A 6062-nucleotide genomic window follows, 5' to 3' on the forward strand; every position below is an offset into this window, starting at 1 on the left:
GTATGGCCTCCATGTTGGACTAACGGCGGCCTATCTGCTGGATTATATACACCTCAGTCATATTTTAGTAATGTGAAGTACTCCCCCTCTGGTCAAAAATTAATTAAAAAAATATGGGGCCGATATTTGATCATTTGGGACGGGGACCCCTTGATAACGAGCTTGGCAGTGAGCCCGACTGTCTTTAGGACCGCACGTCGTAGACCCCCCTTGGGGGCGTCTCATGTTTGTGTGGAGGGTCTTCCCAAGGTTTGGCGCCCGCCTCAGATTCCTGGGCAATCCTGTCACATGGCTGCCCCGCTGTCCTGTCCAAACGTGCCAAGTCGTGCTTTGTCATTTGCTGCCCCGCTGTCCTGTCCAAACGTGCCAAGTCGTGCTTTGTCATTTGCTGCTCCGCTGTCCTGTCCAAACGTGCCAAGTCGTGCTTTGTTTGTCATTCGCTGCCCCGCTGTCCTGTCCAAACGTGCCAAGTCGTGATTTGTCATTTGCTGCCCCGCTGTCCTGTCCAAACGTGCTTTGTTTGAAATTGTTATTCTAAAAACTCCCTAAGTGGACCTTTGTAAAATAAATATCTGTATGGAGAGTAAATAATAAATATTGTAAATACAAATCTTTATATATCTCGAAAGAGTGGTCCTAAAGAGGTCGGAATTTTTCGGAGGTCTCAAGAAGGTACGAAATACACAAGTGTGTGTGTGTGTGTGTGTGTTACTGTCAAACAAGGCTGCCAGCGAGCTGCTGTTTGTTTGTCATTTGCTGCCCCGCTGTTCTGTCCAAACGTGCCAAGTCGTGATTTGTCATTTGCTGCCCCGCTGTCCTGTCCAAACGTGCTTTGTTTGAAATTGTTATTCTAAAAACTCCCTAAGTGGACCTTTGTAAAATAAATATGTGTATGGAGAGTAAATAATAAATATTGTAAATACAAATCTTTATATATCTCGAAAGAGTGGTCCTAAAGAGGTCGAATTTTTCGGAGGTCTCAAGAAGGTACGAAATACACGAGTGTGTGTGTGTGTGTGTGTTACTGTCAAACAAGGCTGCCAGCGAGCTGCTGTTGCACAAACACACTCAGTCATGTGTGCCAACATGTTGGGTCTACAGGTTCTCGTTGCGAAAGGTCAAAAAAGGTCAAGTCACACCCTCGTTCCGCCGGCGTGACGAATGGACGAGGGCGCCATTCTTAAACATCGCCATTGTTCGCGTTGTTTTGAGATAAAAAAAATAAAAATAAAAAGTCAACAACAATTGGAATAGTTAGCGGGCAGCTTTTCGCAATCGTTAGCGTCCGTCATCATTGTGACGACAAGTGTGTGATAATATTGAAGACACTTTTTTTTTATTGCTATGCTAAGCTAACATCTGCTGTAGGGTTAGCAGATACATATTGTTATCGCAACGTATCCTGCAATAAAGATTTCAGGCAGTATTGGCCAGCCCTGATACAACCTTCCTTATCTCACACCTTGCAGATATTGAGATTCAGCAACTTTGGCAGCTATCTTGGTTGCTCGCACACTCAAATCGATACCTAACTTGATTAGGTAAGTATTTTCATTTTCCTTTTTCAATGCTTGTTTCTGTATGGCCTCCATGTTGGACTAACTGCTGCCTATCTGCTGGAGTATACACACCTCAGTCATATTTTAGTACTTGATGCCATTTACAAATAAAAAATCTAGAACAAACCAGTAATATATATCAATACTTGATGCTTGTTATAGTTAGCATTTTTAAAAAGCTAACATTCGGATGCTAGATTTTTTTTTTAGTTTATTTAGCAGTGTCAAATATTTTGTTGTGTGACAAATGATACCTTTTAGCATGCTAAAGTTAGCTAATTTTGTAGGTACACACCTCAGTCATATTTTAGTACTTGATGCGTTAGCAGGCTAGCATTTACAAAAGAAAAATTCTAGAACAAGCCAGTAATATATTTCGGTACTTGACGCTTGTTAGCATTTTAAAAAACTAACATCCGCATGCTAGATATTTTTTTTGCTAATTTAGCAGGTATACATCTCTTGTGTCAAATATTTTGTTGCGTGACAAATGATACCTTTCAGCATGCTAAAGTTAGCAAATTTTGTAGGTACACACCTCAGTCATATTTTAGTACTTGATGCGTTATCAGGCTAGCATTTACAAAAGAAAAATTCTAGAACAAGCCAGTAATATATTTCGGTACTTGACGCTTGTTAGCATTTTAAAAAACTAACATCAGCATGCTAGATATTTTTTTTTGCTAATTTAGCAGGTATACATCTCTTGTGTCAAATATTTTGTTGTGTGACAAATGATACCTTTTAGCATGCTAAAGTTAGCTAATTTTGTAGGTACACACCTCAGACACATTTTAGTATTTGATGCGTTAGCAGGCTAGCATTTACAAAAGAAAAATTCTAGAACAAGCCAGTAATATATTTCGGTACTTGACGCTTGTTAGCATTTTAAAAAACTAACATCAGCATGCTAGATATTTTTTTTGCTAATTTAGCAGGTATACATCTCTTGTGTCAAATATTTTGTTGCGTGACAAATGATACCTTTTAGCATGCTAAAGTTAGCTAATTTTTTAGGTATACACCTCAGTCATATTTTAGTACTCGATGCGTTAGCAGGCTAGCATTTACAAAAAACAATTGTAGAAAAAAACAGTAATATATTCTGATGCTTGCTATAGTTAGCATATAAAAAGATGAACATTAGCATGCTAGATATTTTTTTTTGCTAATTTGGCAGGTATACACCTTATGTCAAATATTTTGTTGCTTGACAAATGATACCTTTTAGCATGCGAAAGTTAGCTAATTTTGTCGATACACACCTCAGTCATAATTTAGTACTTGATGCGTTAGCAGGCTAGCATTTACAAATAAAAATTGTAGAATAAACCAGTAACATATTTCGGTACTTGACGCTTGTTATAATTAGCATTTAAAAAAAAAAAAATTAGCATGCTAGATTATTTTTTGGGGGGATACTTTAGCAGATATACACATTAGTGTCATATATTTTGGTATTTCACTAATTCTACAAAATTTGCTACCTTTAGCATGCTAAAAGGTATGAGTTGTCAAGTAACAACATATTTGACATGCTAATAAGGTAAAAAAAAAATCTAGAACGCTAATGTTAGTTTTTTTAAATGCTAACTATAACAAGCGTCAAGTACTGAAATATATTACTACTTTGTTCTAAAATTGTTTTTGGAAATGCTAGCCTGCTAACGCATCAAGTACTAAGATATGACTGAGGTGTATACCTAAAAAATTTGCTAATTTTAACATGCTAAAAGGTATAATTTGTCAAGCAACAAACTATTTGATACAAGAGGCGTATACCTGCTAAATTAGCGGAAAAAAAAACCTAGCACGCTAATGTTATTTTTTTTTTAATTCTAACTATAACAGGCATCAAAATATATTACTGGTTTGTTCTCTAATTTTTTTTGTAAATGCTAGCCTGCTAACGCATCAAGTATTAAAATATGACTGAGGTGTATACCTACAAAATTGGCTAACTTTAGCATGCTAAAAGGTATCATTTGTCAAGCAACAAAATATTTGACACTGCTAAACAAGCTAAAAAAGTCGAGCATGCTAATGTTAGTTTTTTTCTTAAAAAATTCTAACTATAACAAGCCTCAAGTACCCAAATATATTACTGGTTTGTTCTAGATTTTTTATTTGTAAATGCTAGCCTGCTAACGCATCAAGTACTAAAATATGACTGAGGTGTATACCTACAAAATTTGCTAACTTTAGCATGCTAAAAGGTATCATTTGTCAAGCAACAAAATATTCGGCACAAGAGGTTTATACCTGCTAAATTATTTTTTAAAAATCTAGCATGATAATGTTAGTTTTTTAAAATTCGAACTATACCAAGCGTCAAAATATATTACTGGTTTTATATATTTTTTTGTAAATGCTAGCCTGCTAACGCATCAAGTACTAAAATATGATTGAGGTGTATATACCTACAACATTTTCTAACTTTAGCATGCTAAAAGATATCATTTGTCAAGCAACAAAATATTTAGCACAAGAGGTTTATACCTGCTGAATTCGCTAAAATAAATCTAGCATGCTAATGTTAGTTTTTTAAAATTCGAACTATAACAAGCGTCAAAATATACTACTGGTTTTATATATCCATCTATTTTCTACCACTTATTCCCTTTCGGGGTCGCGGGGGGCGCTGGCGCCTATCTCAGCTACAATCGGGCGGAAGGCAGGGTACACCCTGGACAAGTCGCCACCTCATCACAGGGCCAACACAGATAGACAGACAACATTCACACACTAGGGCCAATTTAGTGTTGCCAATTAACCTATCCCCAGGTACATGTCTTTGGAAGTGGGAGGAAGCCGGAGTACCCGGAGGGAACCCACGCATTCACGGGGAGAACATGCAAACTCCACACAGAAAGATCCCGAGCCTGGATTTGAACCCAGGACTGCAGGAACTTCGTATTGTGAGGCAGACGCACTAACCCCTCTGCCACCGTGAAGTCCCTGGTTTTATATATTGTTTTTGTAAATGCTAGCCTGCTAACGCATCAAGTACTAAAATATGACTGAGGGGTATACCTACAAAATTTGCTAACTTTAGCATGCTAAAAGGTATCATTTGTCTAGCAACAAAATATTTAGCACAAGGTGTATACCTGCTAAATTAGCTTAAGAAATCTAGCATGCTAATGTTAGTTTTTCAAAAATCTAACTATAACAAGCATCAAAATATATTACTGCTTTGTTGTAGAATATTTTTTGTAAATGCTAGCCTGCTAACGCATCAAGTACTTAAATATGACTGAGGTGTAAACCTACAAAATTAGCTAACTTTAGCATGCTAAAAGGTATCATTTGTCAAGCAACAAAATATTTGACAATGCTAAATAAGCTAAAAAATTTAGCATGCTAATGTTTTTTTGTTTTTTTAAATGCTAACTATAACAAGCGTAAAGTACCCAAATATATTAGTGGTTTGTTCTAGACTTATTATTTGTAAATGCTAGCCTGCTAACGCATCAAGTACTAAAATATAACTGAGGTTTACACCTACAAAATTTGCAAACTTTAGCATGCTAAAAGGTATCATTTGTCAAGCAGCAAAATATAAGGCACAAGAGATGTATACCTGCTGAATTAGCTAAAGAAATCTAGCATGCTAAGGTTATTTTTTTTAAATTCTAACTATAACAAGCGTCAAAATATATTACTGTTTTTTTCTAGAATTTTTTTTGTAAATGCTAGCCTGCTAATGCATCAAGTACTTAAATATGACTGAGGTGTAAACCTACAAAATTACCTAACTTTAGCATGCTAAAAGGTATAATTTGTCAAGCAACAAAATATATGACACTGCTAAATAAGATAAAAAATCTAGCATGCTAATGTTTTTTTGTTTTTTTAAATGCTAACTATAACAAGCGTAAAGTACCCAAATATATTACTTGTTTGTTCTAGACTTATTATTTGTAAATGCTAGCCTGCTAACGCATCAAGTACTGAAATATAACTGAGGTTTATACCTACAAAATTTGCAAACTTTAGCATGCTAAAAGGTATCATTTGTCAAGCAGCAAAATATAAGGCACAAGAGGTGTATACCTGCTGAATTAGCTAAAGAAATCTAGCATGCTAAGGTTATTTTTTTTAATTCTAACTATAACAAGCGTCAAAATATATTACTGTTTTTTTCTAGAATTTTTTTTGTAAATGCAAACCTGCTAACGCATCAAGTGCTTAAATATGACCGAGGTGTATACCTACAAAATTTGCTAACTTTAGCATGCTAAAAGGTATCATTTGTCAAGCAACAAAATATTTGACACTGCAAAATAAGCTAAAAAAAAATCTAGCCAGCCAATGCTAGTTTTTTTAAAATGCTAATCACAACAAAAGTCAGGTACCGAAATACATTACTGCTTTGTTCTAGAATTGTTTTTTGTAAATGCTAGCCTGGTAACGCATCAAGCACAAAAATATGACCGAGGTGTATACCTACAAAATTAGCAAATTTTAGCATGCTAAAAGGTATCATTTGTCAAGCAACAA

General features: G+C 35.5%; 1 protein-coding gene across 2 annotated transcripts in view; it reads left to right on the forward strand.

Moving 5' to 3' along the window:
* Positions 1-6062, forward strand: part of LOC133550863 (epiplakin-like) — a 47542-nt gene that overhangs the window by 4528 nt on the left and 36952 nt on the right. For both annotated transcript variants that reach the window (XR_009806390.1, XM_061896969.1), the window contains exon 3: positions 1470-1541. The gene's annotated coding sequence lies outside the window, so the exon portion shown is untranslated. The remainder of the gene's footprint in view (positions 1-1469; positions 1542-6062) is intronic.

This window comes from Nerophis ophidion, linkage group LG04, assembly GCF_033978795.1.
Source record: "Nerophis ophidion isolate RoL-2023_Sa linkage group LG04, RoL_Noph_v1.0, whole genome shotgun sequence".
In the NCBI taxonomy this organism is placed as follows: Eukaryota; Metazoa; Chordata; class Actinopteri; order Syngnathiformes; family Syngnathidae; genus Nerophis; species Nerophis ophidion.